This window comes from Carcharhinus amblyrhynchos, chromosome 17 (assembly GCF_965287045.1).
Source record: "Carcharhinus amblyrhynchos chromosome 17, sCarAmb.v2.hapA, whole genome shotgun sequence".
Classification (NCBI taxonomy): Eukaryota; Metazoa; Chordata; class Chondrichthyes; order Carcharhiniformes; family Carcharhinidae; genus Carcharhinus; species Carcharhinus amblyrhynchos.
The window spans coordinates 30,773,461-30,796,810 of NC_137340.1; the positions used below are offsets into that span (position 1 = coordinate 30,773,461).

The 23,350-nt window shown below is 39.4% G+C and overlaps 1 protein-coding gene across 5 annotated transcripts in view; it reads right to left on the reverse strand.

Moving 5' to 3' along the window:
* Nucleotides 1–13,762, reverse strand: part of plekha1b (pleckstrin homology domain containing, family A (phosphoinositide binding specific) member 1b) — a 68,773-nt gene extending 55,011 nt beyond the window's left edge. For all 5 annotated transcript variants that reach the window (XM_080205698.1, XM_080205702.1, XM_080205700.1 and 2 more), the window contains exon 1: nucleotides 13,649–13,762. The gene's annotated coding sequence lies outside the window, so the exon portion shown is untranslated. The remainder of the gene's footprint in view (nucleotides 1–13,648) is intronic.
* Nucleotides 13,763–23,350: the final 9,588 nt, after the last annotated feature.

Consider the following 23,350-nt stretch of genomic DNA (forward strand, 5'->3'; position numbering starts at 1 on the left):
GGGCATATAATCAGCACAGAACGCAATATCACACGTTTTACAAAGTTTAAACTACTCACAAGATTTACTGTTCTAATATTCACTCATTTTCTACATAGAAAACCTTTTGCTATATTTAAATAGTAAAGAAAGCCAACTTAATAGGACTATATATAGCACTGGAAGCAGAAGTCAGGAATAAAGGAAACCTGGAATAACAATATAACATGTGCAATTAAGTCACAAGGTGCACAAACTTCCCCCAGTGGGAATACTGATTTGGAACATAACCAACAATGTGAGGAAGATCTTTTTCCCCTTCTCAAAATAACTTTGCTTGACACTTGGAGTTCAGTTGGTTCATTCTGAAAAATAACTAAATGACTCTTGGAGGTTTTTTTTCATTTGTTTATACATCACACAGATGGCTTTAACAACCAAAATATGTGTTCAAGATCATCACAAGTATCGCAAGAAAGAAGTGTCGTTTTCTGGCAAACAAGTCTGCATCAATTACTTGAGTGGAGATGGTGATCGATGTTCTGTTTTTGGCATAGTGAATGGGAATAGCCTGCTTACTTGTGCTGTAGTCAGCAAAAAAAAAGGCTTTGAGACAAATATTTCTAAACTTCAGTAATCCAAAAGATTTTTAGTCTGTAAGAGTAAAGTGAAAACTTCAGTTCACATTAAAACATCTTGGTAATATAAAGATTTGTAAGAATGTAGGTAACAATAAAGCAAAGCACACAAAACAGATCTTGGGAGAGCCATGAATACCTCAATATTAAAAACTGGATGGTGAATCATTTTCAGCCACTAATTCCTGAAAAGGTGTTTACATTGTTCCAAGAAAAATATTCACCAGGTACTCATTTTTCCAAGTGTCAAAAAAGTGTGGAATAGCATCACCTTCAGAACCTTCCTACAGTTCTCAAAATCACATACAACAGAATGGCTCCAATATATCAGTGGGCTTCATAAAAAACTTTTGCAATGCTTCTGTGCAATAGGTGACACATTTATATCGCATGGGAGCGCATTGGATACACTTGCATGACAAAAGAAAAATTTGAGCATGGAGTTCACATACATCTTAGTTTATTTTCCTCCCAAAATCTAGAGAACCAGCTTCATGTCAGAGGGGCCACACTTAGAGTCAGTAGGTTGTGGGTTCAAGTTCCACTCAAAAAACCTGACCACAAAAGTACAGCAAAAGTGAAAATGCTGGAAAATCTCAGTAGTCTAGCAGCATCTGTAACAAGAGAAAACAGCTGATGTTTCAAGTCCAGATGACCCTTTGTCAAAGGGTCTTCATCTGTTACAGCTTACCCTCTAATTTCAGCTTCTCTGCCGTTTGGCCATTCACATCATTTATTCTATGAACTGCCATTAGCAGCCTTTCCCTTGTTTTTGCGGCTATGACTCATCTTTCATTACCTCACCCTGCAGTATAAATATCTCCCACTTTTAAAAAGCTTTGACAAAGAGTCAACTGGACTTAAAATGTCAGCCCTTTTTTCTCCTTACAGATGCTGCCAGACCTGCTAAGATTTTCCAGTATTTTCTCTTTTGGTTTCAGATTCCAGCATCCGCAGTAATTTGCTTTTACACACAAAAGTATAGACTGACAGTTCAATACAGTTTTGAGTGGGTTATCTTTACGAAGAGACATTAAATCAAGGTCCCATTTGCTCCCTCACTGGAAATAAACAATCCCGTAGTACTATTTGAAGAACAGATTATTTGGTCATCGTCACATTACTGGAAGCTAGATGTGTACAAACTGGTTGCCAAATTTCCTGCAAATTTCCAATAGTGAACACACTTCAGAAGTACTTCATAGCTGTAAAATGCTTTCCTCCTGAGACAGGGGCAGGCATTGCATAAAGTCAAGATATTATTTTACATATTTTCTTTTGTTACAAAGGATTGAGAAATATCAAAAACCTTTCAGTCCTTGAACAGCTTTATATTAGCAAGTAGAGGTGAAACTCATGGGCATTTAGTAGCACTGAGGGTTTGTGAGATGCAAATTAAAGCAGTAACAGAGCAAAACCGATACTTTGTTCTGTAAAAAGTCTAGTAGTCTCATTGCCCAGATCATTGCCACGGCCCATTTGCAAACAAGAGTTTTGGTTTTGCTCCAAGGAGAAACAAGCTGTTGCTCAGAAAAGAGAAGCAGTTAGACCCCAGAAATCCTACTCTAAACTAGAAGGGTTCCCAAAAGCAAACTGCAGGTTTAGTTGCTGGACTTGGCTCAATGTTAAAACAGATGGGATGTTGTTTCAGGGAAGGTGTATTCTCGGAGTTTAGGAAAATAGATTTAGATTGGGCGGGCGGGGGGGGGGGGGGGTAATTCAAGTATACTGTGTAGATAACCATTTTTGTAATTAATTTTAAATGTTGTTCCTTATTGTTGCCCTTCTAGTTCAGTACTTAAAAGTTTAATAAATGTTTTGTTATTTGAATAATTTTCATGACTGACTGCTTTCCTTAACAAGGTTTCATCTGTTTTCTCACATTTTTTTCCCCAAATCACAAAATTAAATTTAAGAACCACCATTCCAAGTTTCTTCTGGGGTTTGGGATGCCCCTACATTTAGAAGTATAGAATCGTAAGAGTCCCTACAATGTAGAAAGTAGTCAACCAGTCCATCAAACCTGCATCATCAACAGCCCTCCTGGGCTGTTTACCCTGCTTGCCCCCGACACTCTGGGCAATTCAGCGTGGCCAATCAACCTAACCCGCACATTTTTGGAATATAGGAGGAAACCAGAGCACCCAGAGGAAACCCACGCAGACACGGAAAAAACATGCAGAATCCACACAGATATTGACCTGAGGATGGAATTGAACCGGGTCCCTGGTGTTGTGAAGCAGTCATGCTAACTATTATGCCACTGACCTACCTTTTATTTATCAAGGTGGTTCATAAAAATTACCTACAATAATATGTTGTTTTACATTTAGAATGAAGGAATAGTACACCACCAAAGGTGGATACTCAATCCAGTGTGGAAACTTTTGTTAATATTTTAGAAATAACTTGTAAATCCACAATCATTAATAATCATTCTCCAAATGTTACTCATGGAAGCTAACTGTGGTTTCAGTGGAAGAGACTTCAATAAGAGCAACATATATCAGTTGAGTGGAATGGTTGTTTTTCTATATTGTAAATGCCACTTAAACATCAATACATTACTACTTCTGAAATCTCCACACACATGCAAAACTGTTTTGAACCAATAACGCTGTATCATTGCATAATGTATTTTGTTTTACCAACTAGCCAAGCGTGCAGAAACAATTTGAAACTGAACAGTTTCTTCATTTTTTGCAAATTTGTTATGGCATTCTAGGGCAAATGCATTGCAGCTTATAATTTAAGAGAATTGGCATACCATTCAGTATTCACTTATCTTCTTCATGCCTACCAAATGCCCTCAATCAGTCCCGTGACGCAATTTGCTCACATCTCATTACCCCAGGTCATTTGTGTGCTTTGAAACCTAGGGAGCAATATCAAAGACCAGCAACAAATCAAATGAATTCTTGTTATCCAGAACTATTTCGCAATTCACTAGTTTAACAATGGTACGATCAGGCTTATTAGGCTTATTTTCAAGATACCCAAGAAGCAACACAAATGTTTAAATTTATATAGAACTTTTTAAAGATGAAAAACATTCCAAGGTACTTCATAGATATAGATAAAGCAACAGATACTAGCCTTGAAAGGACAGATAAGGTGATAAAATAAAGGTTGATTAAATAGAAATGCTTTGAGAACATATTTAAAGGTATGGATGGGTGGAAAAGTTTAATCAGGGAGTTTGAAAATATGGCTGAAGACTCTGCCAGCAATGGCGGGACAAGAGGAGGAGGATGCAAGCAGGGTCAGAGTCTGAAGTACTGAAACTGTGGGAGTAGAGGCAGAGTGAGGGTGGGTGGGAAGATTTGAAGCATGATTTGGCATTGAAAACTTTGTAAATACTGGTAATTTGGGCATGCAATGGTATATATATGAAGGCAAAATACTGCAGATGCTAGCAAGTTCAGACAAAAGGTCAATGACATGAAATGTTAATTACTTCTCCAACCTGCTTTCAGCCTTTTCTGTTTTTATAATGGAATCTACAGTTAGGTAATAAATTCTTTCATGAAGGGGAAGGAATTACACAACTCTCTTTTCTGCCAACACCCAGAGGATATCAACAGTTTCTTTTTCTGTGAGCTCAAAGATGGCAAAGGCTTTTACCACAAAGAGGCAAATACTGGGCCACATGGAAAAAGATTCTGTTAAACTATTGGCATAGTCAGAGAGTAGTGTTGGAAGTAGTGAGCAGGATGGGGAAGCTAGAAAAATTGATTCACCCTCAGAGTGACTAAGGCATAACGGTGGCTACGAACTGATAAGACAAATTGACTTATTGCTCTACAGAAAACAGTAGTAACATGAAGAATGCCAAGAGAGGCAGAAGTTTCATTCAAGCGATTCAAGCAGGAGAGAAGAACAGTAAATAGTACCAGGTGGAAGGATCAGACCTGGTACTGTGTTTAAAGGACATGGAGTGGGGGTTCCAACTTTTTTTTCAAATCCTGTTATCCTGTGAGACCACCAGCATAAGGATTACAAAAAAGTCCTACCCCTCCTCAAAGCAACCAAGGATGGGCAATTAATATAGTTTGCCAGCATTGCCTACATTCTAAATATAAATTCAAATGGAAGCATTTCACAAGCTATTAGGGTGCACACTGATTTTCTCTCTCCACCTGTGGCAAAGCCTTCTACTCAAGCTCTCATCAACACAGCCAGGATCAACCATCTGCCATGTGAAAAGTCCTGGACTAAACTTTACAACGTAACACTATGTGGAGAGTAAAGAGCTGCAGGACGAATTAAGGGAATACACAACAGAATTAAGGGAATTTACAACAGAATATTTGTTGAAATTCTGAATTGACAAACTTTAGCAATACCTTCAACAAGTTTCCTTTAAAACCAAGGTTCTATGCATTAATTGAAATATCTTACCAACTAATCAGTATTTTGTCAACAATACACAGTTGGAGAATGTAGATCCAAACACAAACATTACCATGTATTGTAAGAATCCGATGGTTATAAATCTTTGAAAGGTTTAATGTCATATTCTACTCCTGTATTTATAAAGTCTGTAAACGCCACATAACAAATGCTAAAAATGTCCAAAAAAATTTCTGCTGTTAATTATAATAAAATTGTATTGCAATGTTTCAATGCAGACCAGAGATTAGATTGGTCAGGCATTCCCAAATTTAATTACGTATCACTTAGTAGTCAATCGGAAAATAAAATCAGGACCTCTGTGCCAGATTTGTAAAGTAATGTGGAACTCAAGTAACTTGATCAGCATGGAGATGGATGCTGCTCACAAAATAGAAAAATATTTAATTATTTTAATGAGTTTCATCTGTAGGGAGAAAAACACTGAATGTTTAAGGTTGATATATTTTCATTAAAATCACATAAAGAAAGAGTTCAAAGTGTACCAGGTTTTGAGCAAACACAAAGTGAAGGAAAAGAAGAACAAAAGGATAGGTCTGTGATAAGCTGAAAGGCAGTAATGATTAATTGACAAAAGCGATAACAGTGCAAAGTAAAAAACTGGCTTAATGGGGTAAAAGATACGAGTTGGCAGGAGCTGAGAATGATAAGAAGGCCATTACCAGCAGTCAGTGTTGAGACCACTTTAGACTTGAAAGCACGACAGCATGGAAAATTCATACATTTAAAATGTCTCTGGAATCTTTAATTGGTTTTATGAATATTGGAAAATTATTTCTTCATTTGAGCGTAGATCCAAACACAAACAGTACCATGTATCTTAAGAATCCAATGGTATTTTGGTAATTTGATTTACAGTTCCCTCATGGGGATTGCAACACTGCCCCCAAAATAATTAAATGTTAAACTCAACATTGAGTCTGAAAGCCTGAGAAATGTAAATTGAAATACAAGGTGCTGTCCCTTTACTTTCATTACAACATTGAGGCAAAGAGGTCAGATTGATTGGAACAAAGAATTTAAAATGACAAAAGACTGGAAAGCTTAGGGTCACTGTTTCTGACTAAACGGAGATGTTCTGCAGAGCAATCCCCCAATTTGCATTTGGTGTCCTCAATGTAGAAATCACCATAGTGTACTGTATTCACTGTTCACAAAGCTGAAAGTACTGATACATCAGTGTTTCACCTGGAAGGAATGATGGGGCCCTGGATGATGGAAACGGAGGAGGTAAAAAGGACCTTCTGCACTTGCATTGGAAGATACTGTGGGATGGGATGGGGACCTGAGTGAATGAAGGGAACCACCCCATCAAAATGCTGAAAGTGGAGGGGAAGATGTTCTTGGTGGTGACATCATGCTGGAGATGGCTGCAATGGCAAAGAAAGATCTGTTGAATGTGGAAGCTGGAGGGGTGGAATGTGAGGACAGAGGATCATCGTTCTGGGAGGGAGGGAGGGCAAGAAGTGAGAAGTGAAATGCAGAAAATGGGGACTGGCATAGTCAAAGACCCAGCCAGCACTATTTTTGCAACATTCTTCAGTTTATCTTTAATCTGTGTAGCCAAATAATAATATTTTTAGACTGACTACTCCCCAAAGTAAAACTGGAACAGTAGTAGAGCAAACCTTCCAAACCAGAAACATTTGACCTGTGGCTTCGTCAAGTGTTATGAAGTTGCATGTATAAGGTTAAAAATGTGGTGCTTGTCAAATGTAAATATTGAAAAGAAATGCTGAAACCAAACGAGGAGATCTCATAGCACCGTCACTTCAAAAAGCTAAAACTTACCATCTACAGTGGAAAATAGATCAACTCGGAAGATCTGTCAGATCTGAACAGCAAAGACTTTCAGACATAACAAATGCCTGGTTGTATGTATATATTATATATATATACATATATCCTTTTGAGAATGACTGGAATTTATAAGCCTTTGTTTCATTCATGAGTTTTGTATTATTCAGACAGCATTCTAATGGGGAGTTTATTCAGCTTGTTAATTCTTTCAATAAGGGTGTCACCAGAGTGTCCGATCCTGCTTTAATTTACCTAAACTAATAACTTCCGACTCCTTCAGACACACTTAAGATTACAAGGTGAGGTAATCCCTTTTTTTTGGGGGGCGGGCTCCCCCAAAATTGCGCAGAGGGAAACATCACCTCCACATCATAACCAAGAAACAAATAAACAAATCGCATCTACGATCTGTTTGGCTCCTGCCAGTGGGTAAATGTTGTTCAATTGTATATGGAACTTGCTGCATGGTTACTGACTAAATAATGCATCCTTTACAGGCCAAATCCTATGCAGTCTACCGAAATAAGCCTCAAATATAAAGGAAGCCAAAACTTGTTCAAGTAGTATGTCACTTGGTCATAAATGCGATTTTGTAGTCAGTCGTAAATTATGTTTCATCCTCCAGTGTTTTATTTTCTGACTACTCCCCCCACTCCAACATATTTTCAGTAATTTTCTTCTGGCGTTGTCATCTTGGGGTGGTGTAGTGGTTAGCACTAGTGCCTCAGCTATTCCCAGCTTGGGTCACTGTCTGTGTGGAGTCTGCATGTTCTCCTTATGTCTGCGTGGGTTTCCTATGGGTGCTCATTTCCTCCCACAATCCAACAATGTGCAGGTTAGGTGGATTGGCCATGCTAAATTGCCCCATTAGTGTCAGGGACACTAGCTAGGATAAATGCATGGGGTTACGGGGATAGGGCCTGGGTGGGATTGTGGTCGGTATAGACTTGATGGGCCGAATGGCCTCCTTCTGTACTGTAGGATTCTATGATCTTCCAGGTAAAGCCAGGGACCAAATAGTTATTCATTTAGTCAGAGCATGCTTTACTTGTCTGTGTGTCAGTCCTTAATCCGTTTCAGGTTTTCAAATTTCCATTTGGCTAGAAACCTTATAAAGCAAATATTTACTTTTGGGACACATACTCTATTCCAGAACTTACTCCAACTTGATTCCGTCTATAATAGCAACTATCATTTCTACAGCACCTTTAATGTGGGAGGACATCTCAAAACACATTTTGCAGGAATAATTAGACAAAAGTCAACACTGTGTCAATGGGTGTCCAAAAACATGACTGAAGGGGAAACTTTGAAAAAGATGAGGGTGCAAGGTGGAGCTTTTTAGAAGGGAATTTTAGAGCTTAGAACCTAGATTGCTGACAGAATGACATGATTAGAGGAGTGAAAGAAGTGGGCAATTCAGAATAAACTAAAAGTGAAGAAAAATAAAAAAAACAGGGGCAACACATGTGGTACAACACCTCAGTGAGGAGTCAACATCTTTCCAATAGATGAGGACAGAACAGGAGATGGTTAAAAAGGCCTCTTTTCCTGTATGTTCCATTGTGTGATGTTATTTCCTTCAATTTCTTATTGTGCCTATTTAAATACAGTTCATCTGTAATATATTCTAGTTCTAAGGAAAGGACTCCACTTAAAATATCACCCTTTATTCTCTTTACTAATTTCTTGGTTTTAAGTTAAAAAAATGCTTTGGGTGAAGGCACAATTAAATTCCCAATATTTTATCTGGATTTATATTAACATTTATTTGTACGTGTGAGCCTGTGTGTTTGCTCTGCTGATCTACAGTCCCTCCGACCAACTGGATCGTAGAGATCCAAGTGCTCTCTTCCTCTAAAATGAGCACTGATTTCCACAAAATCTTTTTATTTGCCTATGTTTGAATTAGGTATGTCCTTAGCTTACTGAAGAACACCATGGAAGAACTAGTTTGTGAAAATTCAAAAGTAGAAAATATATTTATTAAACCAAGAGTATGTGACATTTCATATTAAATTCTGATTCCCCTGCCAACATTCAATATTTATTTTTACACTGAATCCAGCATTTAAAGCAATCCAATTAAACTCATGAAAACATAATTACAAACGTTTCAAAAGAGGCAGTAAGCTTTATTGAAGCAAAATTTCAGAACAATCAAATATGGTGTTCTGTCAGCTGATTAGCACCTCACTTTGATAAACTCATGCATCTCAGGAATCTGCCCCAGAGATCAGTAAAGATTAGACCAATAAATATATTCAAGGTTGGGTTCTTCTGACAGTGGCATTTCTGTGCAGCTTTTTTCTTAAGAACAGTAAACTTAGACACACCCTTGCAAACACATTTGCAATAGGCACTCTTTAGTGACAGTTAATAGAAAATAAGCACGATTCACACACAAGAACCTGAAAACACTGCTGTACATAATTTTTTTGAAAAGCACTAATTACTTCTGTAATAAAATATTACCTGGCTGAAATAAGCTCACTAAATTTGGGCTAGTTTCATATTCCAAGACTGCACAAGATGTTGAACACCAGGAAGTAGTTTAAACAAGTCCAAGCTCGTTTAGATTTTATTTTGCCAGCCAGAGTGTTCACGAGGGTCAGTGGCTCCACAAAAGGCCTAAAGAAACAGAGCTCAGCAAGCATGTACATGTTTCTCTAACCACAACCATCTGGTAAAGTTGAATTCAAACTGCAATAAAATGTTTAAGTTACATCTAATGGCATTTATAAGAACACTTGACAAATGCAACTGAAAATACACAAACCAAGTTCAAATATAAACCTGGTGTAGCATACTGTGTCTTCAAGCAAGCCCTTGACAATGGATGTTTAACTGATTGGATGTAGCTCAGATGCAAATGAAGATAGATGTATCAAATACAAAAACAAGAAAATTTTCCAACAAATTGTTCACTTGCTATGGTAAATTTGAGTACAAGGAAGAAACAAGTCAGCAAACATATCTACAGTTTGAGTAATGCTGACAGAACAGTATCTGATGTGAACTAGATTTGTGCATTATTTGTCCTACAATTAAAAACTTTGCATAGGTACAATGTCCACAGAATTCAATACGCCAAAAGTATATCATTGCAAAATGCGAAATGTGTATACCTTGCATTTTACCAATGAGGTGTCAATGGAGTGAATTTTGCACAAAATAAAGGGGCAGAAAAATGTTGCATGCAAAATTAAACTTCTCTTAATAAGTACATAAATTCACAAATGCACCATACTTGATAGTCATACTGCTGTAAAACCCACAATGCAGAGGTCCATTTTCACACCTGCAGATGACCCCTCAAAAGAGGATGTGCTATCTAGCGGTCTAAGTGAAGGCAGAAGCCATTGGTGTGAATGAAACAGAAAATTGTGAAAGCAAGCACTGCAGCTGCTACTCAAACATGCCCACTACTCCTGACCTTATAACTGAAATTATTTACATTGGTAAGTCGTACCTGTAATTAACAAACCACATTTCAAGCATACCTCTATGCTTACTTACTGTAAACAAGAATAGTACAAACCAGCACCATCTTTTGTTCCTCTACTTTGAATAATCACATTCACTTATTTAACATGCAGCTTCTCACCTACAGAATAACTGTTCCATCCAGCAAGGAATGTAAACCAGTTATATATACCTGCATCATTTGCAATAACAAGAAATCACAATTTTTTCCAGAAATCTAAGGTTCAAACAGAAGATTTTATTGATAGCTTCTCAACAATTGATCGAAAGGCTTCTCACAAAGAACCACAGTAACCCATCTCAAAGTTCGAGTAAGATCCGACGAAACAAACGTATTTTGCAAAATGAAATTGTTTATGACACTTCTTCCAACTCTTGCCCTATGGATATGTATCTAACAGCTGCATTGCACTTTCAATCACAGAAAGACTGCGGATAATGGGAACTTAGAAACAGGGAAAGACATTGAACCTTAAACTGGTTCTACCATTAATTTGATCGTGGTTAACTTACAGATCAACTCCTACTAAGTGACTTTTTATCCGTCCTTCAGTTCCTTTAAAATTAAAAACCTATGACACATTCATAAAAATTTCCAGTTGGTCCTTTAAAGGAACAAATACTCCAAATTTCCCACCAATCTTCACGTGCAATTAAAATGCTGCCTCAATGCACCACACAATGATCCAGCTTCAATTTTATATCCCCTCATTCTGGGTTGCACCTGTACAGAAAACAGTTTGCCCATGTCTGCTAGACTGAATTCCTTTATTGTTTGAAATCCTGCAATTAGATCACACCTCACCCTCTATGGTCAAAGGAATTCAAGTCAGATTTATGCAACTTATCCTCAGAATTTAGCCTTTTAACATCATTTTGGTGAAACTGTACTTCTTGCAAGGTCCAGGTACTTTTTATAAAGTTTTATGCATTCCTGCAATACCTTCCCACCTATCCCTCAAACCCTTCACCACCACGTATCGGCTGGGGAAACAAGTGTATACCCAATCGAGTCTGGCCAAAGTTCTGCACAACTGAAATACCACACCATCACTTTTGAAATTCAAATCTCCTGAGGTAACATTCAAAATTCCATTAACTTTATTACATTACTTTAGTACCTGTGCATATTGATTTGTGTTCATGGGCACATAAAGCCCCTCTCATCATTATTTTTCATTGATCTAAAGTAGATGATTTCATATCTGCAGAATGAACTCCAACTGCCACGGTTTTGCGCACTCATTTAAATCTGTCAAAATGTGGCAAGAGACAATTGGGATAATAGGAAAGTAATTGTCAGGATGAGACGAGTGACGTCCCACAGGGATGTGTAGGAAGAATCAACTATTCACCAAATTTATTAACATCTCAGATGACAGGATAGAGACAAAACATATCAAAGTGTGCTGACCACACACTGATAGAAACATTACAAGTAACATAGTTGGAAGCATAAAATTACAGAGCTATTAATAAATTAAGTGAACGGGCAAAACTGCAGCAAATGGATTTCAATGCAAGCATGCGAGAGATATTTCACTTTGGGCCTAAAATAGACTTCTATATAGTAAAACACTAGAAACAGTGGCAGTTCAAATGAACTTGTTTCTTGTATATCATATATATAATTACAAAAACAAAAGGTTCATGAAATACTGGCACTTATACCTTCAGCATGGGGACATAAGGGGTTGGAAGTCATACTGCAGCTATATAAAGCTTGTATTCAGGAACATACTGGCCTTGGAGGAAGTGCAGCATAGACTTAGTAGAATAATTGCTGAATGTACAGAACTTGAGTACCAGTGAAAAAGCATCATGCTGTCAAAGCTTTTTGCCTTACACTCATCAGGAGAAACATAAGAATACCAAATCTCCAAGAGAGCAACAACATATTCTGTATGAAAAAAGGGTTATCAATTGGCAAGTCAACTCGGATTTATCAGATGTCATGGAGATTACACATCTGAACTAGCATCCCTACGCTTTTGTTTAAGAAAAGTAATAGAATTACTAGTTAAATTGCAAGGATCGATGACTCAAATTAGGGTTCTATTCCCTGGAATTTAGAAGGCTAAATGGTGATCTGGTCAAATCTTTCAAGGGATAAAAGTGAACAGATCAGGTGGATAGATTCAAGACGTCAAGGTGACAGTGTTTAAAATTAGAGGCAGATCTTTTCGGAGTGAAGTTAGGAAACCTTTCTACACAGAAAGGGTGTCAAAGTTTGGAACTCTTCCACAAATCTCAGTTGATGCTGAGATGAATTGATAAATTTTAAATTAGAAACTAACAGATTTCTGTTAATGAACTGTGTAGGGCAATGGCAGGTATATTTGGTTAACGATCAACAGAATACGCTCAAATGGTTAAATTGACCATTCTTGTTCTTATATTCTTATGTATCCAGGTCTCTCATGTTCTTATCAAGTCAAGCAGCACCACTGGAGAACTCAGTTTCATAAAGGTTTTGCAACACTTACATGAATTCTTAGGCCCTGCCTAACCTGTTGTGGGCTTCCAGTATTTCATTTCATATATTATCAACCATTCACCTAAAAATTAAATTTCTTTAATTGGTACAAATTTTAAAACAAATACCTTTGTTAAAACCTTTCACTTATAACACTTAGCTAAACACAAAGTTGTTGGAAAGCAGAATACTGCAGATGATGGAAATCTGAAATAAGGGGAACTCTACCGTGCTGAATTCGATATTTCAACCCAACACCCTTCACTAATAATACTTAGACAAGCATAATGTTGTTGAAAAGCCAAATACTGCAGGTAGTGGAAAACTGAAATAAAGGAACACTGCAGTGTTGAATTCGATCTTTCAATCTGATCAAAGATAGTTCAAGTCCTAATATCCTTTTGGGCAATATTTAACAATGTGACTAATAACCAATAAGCCAAGAGGCAGAAAAAATATACAGTTGACCAACCACCTGTCAGCGCCGTGTTCAGCAAATTAAGTACAAGATGGGAATATCCACGAAATAAACACATCATTTCTCAGCAACGTCCTTGGACTGAATATCTATTCTGTGGGGATTATTTGCTGATGCAGCCTGTGCTTTTGGCGCTGTGGAGATTTGAGAGAGCGGCACTGCTCCGGCACCATGTTCCCGGGGCTAGCTGTTGCGGAGCTGGGCTTTGGACTGAATGGAATGAGACAGCCGCCTGTCAGTGTGTGAAAGGCCGAAAGCTGCGGCTCTCGCCCCAACGCCACAATTTACTCAGACCGGGAGCACCAGCGACTATCATCACTTTACCCCCTTCCCTCAGCCGAGCCACAGCCCCGGCCGCTGTCACACACACACACTCACCCGTGGGGAAACAATGAAGAGAGCGGCCCCCGGTTTAGCAGCACTCCCCCAGCCAGCAAAGCAGCGAAGCGGCTCCAACTGCCCACAGCCAATTCGCCTCACGCTCCATTTCCGGGTCAAACAGCACCAGAGGTCACCCCCCCCCCCCCTGGATCTGACATCACCCACCCCATTGCAAAGGCCTCTGGGTATTGTAGTTCCCATCCCTTCCAAGGGGGAAGGTGATGACATGATGGTATTGTCCACTGGACTGGTAATCCAGAGGCCCACTGCAAAGATTTGGTTCAAATTTGAATTAAATCAAATGCTGCAATTAAAATTCTAATGATGGCCATGAAACAACTGTTGTTAAAACCCATCTGGTTTGCTAATGTCCTTTGAAATAGAACAGAATCCCTACAGTGCAGCAGGAGGCCGTTCGTCCCATCGCGTCTGCACCAACAACAATTCCAACCAGGCCCTGACTCCATGTATTTACTTACCCCGACACTAAGAGGCAACTTAGCATAGCCAATCCACCTAACCTACAAATTTTTGAAATGTGGGAGGAAACCAGAGCACCCACAGGAAGCCCATGCGGACACAAGGATCTCTTTTGAATACCAAACAAATAAACTGACTCAAATTGACTCAGGGACAAATTAAAAGGGGCAAAAGGAGGGGGAATAGACCGAACAAAAGACAAAGTCCAAAGAAACTTAAAACGTTAAATCAAAAGGTGATTATCAGGATCGATAATACACCCCAGCCCCTGTGGTGTCCAGCAGGCGGGGAAGGTGTCAACTGCGCCCATGGACACCGCATGCTCCTTCTGCAGGGATACCTGGCCGTGAATATAGCGGCAGTAGAGGGGCAGTCAGGATGGACGACCCCGTCAATTGCCCACTGTCTGGAACATATTGATGGCTCCCCTCACCAGGCTCAGGAGCAGTTCATGAGGAGGTTGCCATCCTGACCCAACCCTCTCTGCACCAGGTGCCTGTAGATTAGGGGTGTGGGACTGAAGTGCAAACAAAACATCAGTAAAAGGTTTTTGAGAAAAACAAGAAGGAAGTGCAACCTAAGACATGAAATGTAGACATGGTCCATGAACTCCACAAAGCCACAGGAGAGACAAGCTTGGGAGCCCGTGAAACGGAAAAACCTACAGTTGTACAGCACTGCTGTGTGCAACAACCTTCACCCCAGATCCCCAAGATAATTAGGGGAGATCCCTCCATAGAGGCACCTTCTCTGGGGACCTCCACCGCCTGGCGGCAACAAGACCCGCGAAGGTATAACGCAGACACAGGGAGAACATGCAGACTTTGCATAGATAGTCACCCAAGGCCTGAACTGAACCAGATCCCTGGCATTATGGGACAGCAGCACTAACCACTATGCCACCTTGCACCCCACCACCCCTCCCCCCTTTTAGGAAAGCAAATCTGCCTTACCTGGTCTGGTCTACATTTTTAAAGTTTATTTATTAGTCACAAGTAAGGCTTATATTAACATGGCAATGGAGTTTCTGTGAAAATCCCCTAGTCGCCACACTCTGGCACCTGTTCGGGTCAACGCACCTAACCAAGCAACTCCAGACCTCCATAGCAATGTGGTTAACTCTCAAATGCTCTGAAATGCAGGGTAGTTTAGGGATGGGCAAGATGCCCATAACCCATGAATGAATAATAAAAACTACAAAGGGGCACTGAAAGCACTTGGGAGAAAGATCACCCCAGCAAAGTGCCTCTCAGTCAAAGAAGTACTTTCAAAGTATTGTAATTTTTTAAAAGTTGAAAATTCCGTTCTTGGCGTGAGTTGAACATGTGTGTCTGTGTTCCAGTTTACTCAAGGAACCCACATCAATATGGCAACATGCACTTTTACATGCACATTGTAGTCTGGAACAAAAGATGGTGGAGGATCCGATGTTCTTTCCATGAAATAGGTTGATCAGGAATTTCTCCCTCCTATCCTCTACCAATGGTGTGTGTTAATGCAAGGATTTTCAGGTTGATATTCAACCTGTTTGACCCTGTTATGAATGCCCCCTCTAGTCTTCAAATCCTGGGATTGGACTTGAACCTGGAGCTTCTGGCTCAGAGGCAGGGATGGATTGAGCATACCTTAATGGAAGTGGTCCAAAGCGATGCTTCCCTGAAAGTTTTGAAATCTAATTACACAGCTGAACTGGAAAACTAGGAAACGGTGCCTGCTCAACAACAATACAGTGAAACAAAGGCAAAATACTATATATTTTGGAAATCTGAAATAAAAACAATGCCTTACACAACAGGTCAGACAGCAATGGAAAGGAATAAAGCTAATATTCCAGGGTAACCTTTCAGCCTGTTCTTTTTTAACTCAAAAATAGCCCTGAATATCATTGTATGACTTAAAAGCTACTCTAAAAACAGTCAAGTTTGGCATGTCACAGCTTACGCTCTAGCTGGACCAAACAATCCTTCACGAGTATTGATGATCATAACAAAAATTGTGGGGCTTAGTGCTCATTTCTGAGGGAGAATATGGACTCCTATGCATATGTATTGATATAGGGATTGTTAATGGGAGAACTGGGAAAATAGTGCCAATTTGAAATAAGGATCAACAAGGAGAAGAAGTGTAAAGTGAACTGTGAGTGTGCGGGGGGTGGGGGGGTGTGGGCTTGTGGAGGGGAGTCGTAACTTTTGTGTTCTATCCTCTCTTCCACTACCCACCCAGTTGATAGAGACAATTTTCATTCTTAAGATATTACCTTGGCTAGATTAATGAGATATTGAATCTGAGATTGTTGGTTCAAACTCACTCAAGGATTTGACCACATAATGTAGGATGATACATCAGTGCAGTTTGCTGTGCTGCATTATTGCCAACTCTCTGATAAAATATTAGGCCTTGGTGCCATCTGCTTGTTGCAATAATTCAGGTGAGCATTGAAGATCCCATTGTACTAGTTAAAGAGGAGCAGGCAAATCTTCCAATATGCTGGTCAAAGTCCTGCGTCAAATCAGAGAAACAAGATTAATTAGTTCTTCATTTTAAAGCTGTTTCTGTCTACAGGACAGTGGCTGTACTTCAGATTAGTTCACTGATACATTTCCAAGAGACATGGTAAGATGCATTGTAAAGAACAACTTCCCAAAGCACATCACAGAGGCAATATAAAACAAAATGACATTGAGCAGGTCTGATAGCCAAAAGCTTGACAGCCAAAGAGGCGAGTTTAAGGAGTGTCCTGAAGGATAAAAGAAAGAGAGGCAAAAATATGTAGGGAAGACTTTCTGGAGCTGAGGACTTAGATAACTGAAGGTGTAAATACAATGGTGCAGAGATTAAAATTGGGGATGTTCAAGAGGTCAGAATAAAAGAAATGCAGCTATGGGCATGGGACTGGCAGAGATGTTGGAGATAGGGAGGAGTGAGACCATGGAGAGTTTTGAAAATAGGGATGAAACTGTTAAAAACAAGACCAGCAGCCAAACGTAGGCCAGCAAGGAGCACAAGGGTGTAGGTAAATGGGACTAAATGCAAGTTAACACTTGGGCAGCAGAGTTTTGGACAACTTCAAATTTACTATGGGTAGGATGCAGGAGAGCAACTAGGAATGTACTGGAATATTCAACAAAGTTATTTCTTTGAATCAGTTTCATACAGGTATTCATCATCTCTCTTACCCTGTTCGCACTGTCAATTCTTCATGTCTTTCTTCCAACCTCTTCTTCATGCTAATACTCCTCCAATTACCATTTAATTCAATATGCCACTTTTCTTTTGTACCCCCTGACCCCCCACCCCCCCAACCACCATCCATCTTCCACAATTGCATGTCAGCATTTTCTGTCCCTGACCCATCACCTCAATTCAGGTGAGCACTCGTCCAACACCTCTTCTATTTCACATTGCTCCTCATCCTTCCTCTTGCAGCAAAACCTCCAACTTACTGCGTGCATTGGATGTTAAAATCCCATGGAAATCAAAGTTGGGGTGTACAGTGCCGAAGGAGTTTGCGATGCTGATTTTCGGCAAGTGAACAAGCATGAAAATTAAAGGTTAAAGTTTATTGTCACAAGTAGGCTTACATTCACACTGCAATGAGGTTACTCTGAAAATCACTCAGTTGCCACACTCTGGCACCTGTGCGGGTTCACTGAGGGAGAATTTAGCATGGCCATTGTACCGAATCAGCACGTCTTTCGCACTGTGAGAGGAAACCGGAGCACTCTGAGGAAACTCACACAGACATGTGGAAAACATGCAGACTCCGCACAAACAGTGACCCAAGCTGGGGATCGCACCTGGATCCCTGGTGCTATGAGGCATCACTGCTAACCACCGTGTTGTCCTTGTGCCACCGTGCCACCCCTATTCTGGATATACATGGGAGTGTTTCTCTGCTACAAGTCTGTACTCAATGCTAACATTTGAGAGCCAATTTTACAAAGACAGTTTTGGCCTCATGCACCAGTGGAGCATATTGGGAAATTGGATACAAGTTTGCCTGATTTTCAATAATGGAAAATTACTCACCATTTAGTACAAAAAGAAAGGATTTCCCACCAATGTTGTCTTTTACTGTGATCATGAAAATGTTTATGGTTTGAGAAAGGCATAAGATAATTTTAGAACTAAAGTAAGAAGTGCCAAACGGAAACTTATTATTTATTAGTAAAAGGTGACTGTTCATATGATACATAAAGTTGAGGAAGTCAATTTGCTAAAGTCAGCTCCTCCATCCAAAAAGAAAAACCTGCAGTCACTCTATCACACTATCCACTTATGTCTTGCATGCTTATAAGATTGTTCATGATTCCCTGGAAAATCAATCCAAAACATTGAAACTATTCGCAATTCTTCTTAACATTTCTAAATTCTCCTTTTATTATTTTGGACCTGTTATGGTTATGGTTTATTTTGATGTAGTCCCATGTATTTAACTTTTCTAGGGACATTTTAACACCTAATACATTTCTGTGTGTTGACCTCTTCAATGGTGAACAGTCTAATATTTTAGTTTTCGCCTACACTCAGTCTTCTGATATTGGGGATCAATTGGTGACTTTTCTCTACACCAGCACCAAGTTTCCCTTTTGTCTTGGTGACCAAGCTTGATCCCATACTTAAGGTTTGACTGACCTTCTGCAGTTTCAGCAGAACATCTCCTGACAGTCAGCATTTTGTTTGCTTTATTTATTTCTGCTCTACATTGTATTAACATGTTGAGATCCTCAAGTCCACCAGTAGCCCAAGATGTCTGTCAACATCACCTTCAGCTAGCTCTGCAATGTCCATACGGTTTGTAGTCCATCAATTATTCAATGTTCAGTTTTTGACATATCTTTATTAAATTTCCACTATGATTGTTTTACCCAGTTACTGATTTTGTATCTTAATTGTAGGACTTCTTTACACTCAACTTCTTTCCCTTGTTGTTAGCTACTGGCACAGTACCTGAGGCAAAGGTGAGCTTTAGGTCAGAATTCAGCATGGAACATAACTCAGTCATGCTCTTCTCTGTAAAGTCTCTGCTCCTTGGCATTGCTCCTATGCCTGAAAATTCTCATGTTGAGTGATCATTGCACGGGGGGGGGGGGGGTTGTGGGGGAAGATATGTGCCTTTGGTGCAGCCTGCTATCCCCCCATTATTTTCAAACAGCAAAGATGCAGAGGAATTTTCAAAGGGAAATCCAATGTGAACTGATGGGAGAAGCCTGACAACATATAGTAAATGAAAAAAGGGCTACAGAAAATAACTTTTAAATTCCACACCACCAATTATTTGTCAATGGCATGCTATGAAAGGTATTTTAAATTTTTTTTCAATGCCTTTGTCTCTTCTTCATAGCAATTGGCAACAAAAGATTACATGAGTGAGTAAAATTTAGTTAAAATGAAGCAAAGGTTATGGCAAATGGGGAAGATAACCACAAAATATAATTTGACTTATTGTGCTAAGTTTCATTGTCAATTCTTCACTAGACACATCACAGGAGGTTCAATGCTTTGTTTTTAATCTGTCTGCAGTTTTCCCTGTTTGCAGTCTTAAGGATATCTCACCTCTTTCTTGCTCCTCTAGGAAGACGTTTTTGCTATTGTGTTCAGCCTTTGTGGCTATTTTGCTTCCATGTTTCTATTCCTCACTGTTGTCATGACTACCATTTTAACATGTTTCTGAAGGATTCCAACTTCTTCCCATTGAATCTTTTCACTTCTCTCCTGCTAGCTTTTGTAAAGCTTATTATTCTGTCTTATTTTGAGGTATGGGGGTATTTTTGTGAGATGACCAGTAGCACATCTGAGTCACTGTCAGCCACATACCCTGGCTTTGAATGTGGATAAAGCATTGGTGTCCACGATGTCCGCAGCTCTCACTTATGCCTCCAAGCAGCGGGTGATGCACACCACCAATCAAACCCCTGGTACCTTGCTTTGATTATGAGCTGAACTAAGTGAGCTTTATCTGCTCTAGATAAGGGATGTCATTCCTCTCTATGTGCATGAAGTCCAGCACAATGAAAGAGTCAATTATCCTACCAAAAAGACAATGGTTCAGATGGCAAATACCATGAAGATGAATGACACATCCAGGATAGTCACCTGATAAAGTAGATTTTTGGCCTCAGAAAAGATTGGGACCCCACTGAGTATCATTCCCCAGTTTTACGTGAAATCTAGTCATGCAGATGCTGTCGCTTACAGTAGAGAATGATTGATGCAACATTACATCCAACCCTTGGCAAGTGGAAAGAATTGGAAGAAGACGAGGAATTTTACTTCAAATGGACTTATTTAGGCCATGCCTATTTAGCCTCTACTCACCAGTCTCAGGTATTTATTTGCCCTGGAAATTCTTCAAAATGCTTTTGAAGATATTATTTTGCCCTCAGCTATCTTGTTAATAAACCATTTCCTCAAGTTAATATATAATTCCTTCCTCGTACCCTTGAAGTTTGGCTTGTGCAGTGAATCATGCTACAGTTTTCTTTCCATTATCGGATACTGACTGCAGATTCAGGTTGTATTTACATACAACAATTGCAGTGTCAGAGGGAAGCAAAAACCTCTGCACAGCTCTACAGTGAATTATAAAGCGAATGCAATCTAAAACTGCACTATGAGTTGGTTGTTGGCCCTCAATAATAATGAATTTCAGTTCATATTAATCTTAATCACTTTGTGGTCATGATCACCCACACTGTGCAAAAACCACCATTCTCCGAATGATATGCTTACCAATATCAAACTGAGAATTGCTTCTTGGAGTTTCACTTCTGAATTGAGTTATTAAGCAATCATGCATAAGATTTGCTAACTCAGACTCTTGGAGCATTGCAATTTACATTTGATTAGTTGCAATTCTCCATTAATCTATCTTTCATGTTTTTTCATAGAAATCCTTAATTTCTGCAAAGTATACAACACCCACCTTGTCCTGGCTTGGTGATCTGAAACAATTCCAAGTATAATTTATGCTCTCTTTGCAATATAATAGCTCCGCCTTACTTTCCATATGATTTACTTGATAACCTTTCATTTGTCCCTGTCACAAAGAAATTAAAATTGCTTTTAGATCCAATGACTTAATTTAACCCTGATTCGCTGATGTGGATCAAGATCCTCGGGATGGGACTGCTTACTCCAAGAAATGAGTGCTGGCATTATGACCAGATAAATGCTCAATGCATTCATATGGCATTGCTGTTTGCTATTTTCATGTGACCTTAACTTGTTTATCTTAAATGGGTTAATTTCACTCCTCCCTCCAAAACAATCATACAATTTGATAGTCCTTAAATCCAGGCCTGAGCATTGTTCATACACATTGACTGCAATCCAGGCAGCACATAAACTTCTTAAATGCCTCTTGTGTAATGTAAAAGGTTAACTCTGATAACAGCATACTGAGTATGTACAAAAGAAGTTAGGTCACAGTGATAGCACTCACTGAGAACGGATGTCTGAGCAGCATCTCAGCAAGCAGCTCTAGGATATGTTAGTCTTAATTTAACGTTTGTAAATAGTTAGCATGTAAATAAATGTTTTTGACCAAAGACCATTGACTCCAGTGAGATCCCTTTTAGAGTAAGAAACTAACAAATCCCAATGCAAACCCATCATAATAACCTATCAAATGCCATATCTTATCAATCACGTCACTCATCTCAGGCACTCCTCAATTCATCACACACCAATCTCTCATCAACCAACAATCTCGAACATCAGGATTCATACTTCACATTTGTACGCCACACAGCACCATCAGTACAGTATGGTTGCAAAGCACACACCCATATTTCACAGCTTACACACACTGTGAACTATTCAACCATGACAGGCACATCAGCCAAACAGATTGCACAATACTCACTTCTCGCTTTATTGGAGGACAAGGTGACATGCAACCAGTGACAGTAGGAGTTCACTGGTTAGAAATTCCATGTTAAATTGAATAATAGAAACTCAGAATAGAAGTAACAGCTCAAAATAGGCCATCCATGAAGCACTGCAAGCCAACAGCAGAGGTTGAATTGTACTTTACCAGAATCCGTAACCTCAAGGCTTAGCATATCCCTCACTACCATTAAACCTGGTGACTGACTCTCGTTCAATCAACAGGGTAGGAGAACATGCCAGAAACAGCACCAGACATACCAAAAGCTGCTAAAGTTGCAGAACATGACTGCATGCTGTTTAAACAGTGAAAGAAACATACTATAGACAGAGCTAAACATTGGTACCACACAAGTTTCAGGCAATGGCAACCACCAAAAAAGAAAGAGCCTAATCACTTCCTGCTTTGTAAACTGTTTGTATCCCTCTTGTGACTTGCCTTTCCACCTATTTTTGTGCCGTCTGCAAATTTGGTTGCAGTGCATTTGCTTCCATCCTCCAAATCATAAGGCCCAAAGTTTACTGAATATACAATGTCACTTGAAGGCATTACCATCATCGGATTCCTCACTATCAATATCCTTGGAGTCACATTAACCAGACAAATAATTGGACAAGCAAATAAATATTGTGGCTACAAGAGCAGGTCAGAATCTTGATATCCTGTGATGAGTGATTCATCTTCCTTCCACCATCAAGATAGAAGTTAGAAGTGTAATGGAATGCTTTTTTCACATACCTGGATGAATGTGGCTCCAACAACATTCAACAACATTATAGTAAGTCATCAATGCTTCATCAACAGCACTTCCCAAACTGGCTGCAAACTGCTACCATTTTTGTACTTATTCTTGGGATGTGGGCTTCTCTGACTAGGCCAGCATTTATCGTTATCACAAATTGCCCTTGAGAAGGTACTGGTGGGTTACTTTCTAGTGCATGCAGTGTAGAAATACACACAGTGCTGTTAGGAAGGTAGTTTCAAGATTTTGATCCAAGAGCAAGGAATGGTAATATAGTTCTAGGTCAGGATGATGAGGGCCCGGAGGGGAAATTCCAAATTGTCGTGTTCCCATGTGTCTTCTGCCCTTGTCCTTTTAGATGGTAGTGTTCATGGGTTTGGATGGTGCTGCCTAAGGAGCTTTGGTGAGTTTCTGCAGTGCATCTTGCAGCTGGTACGCACTGCTACTACTTTGTTTTGGTGGTGAAGGGATTGAATATTTGTGGAAAGGGTAACTAATCACATGGTTTATTCTGTCCTTCTATGGTGTTGAGCTTCTTGAGTGTTGTTGGAGCTGCACTCATCCAGAGAAGTGGACAGTACGTCAC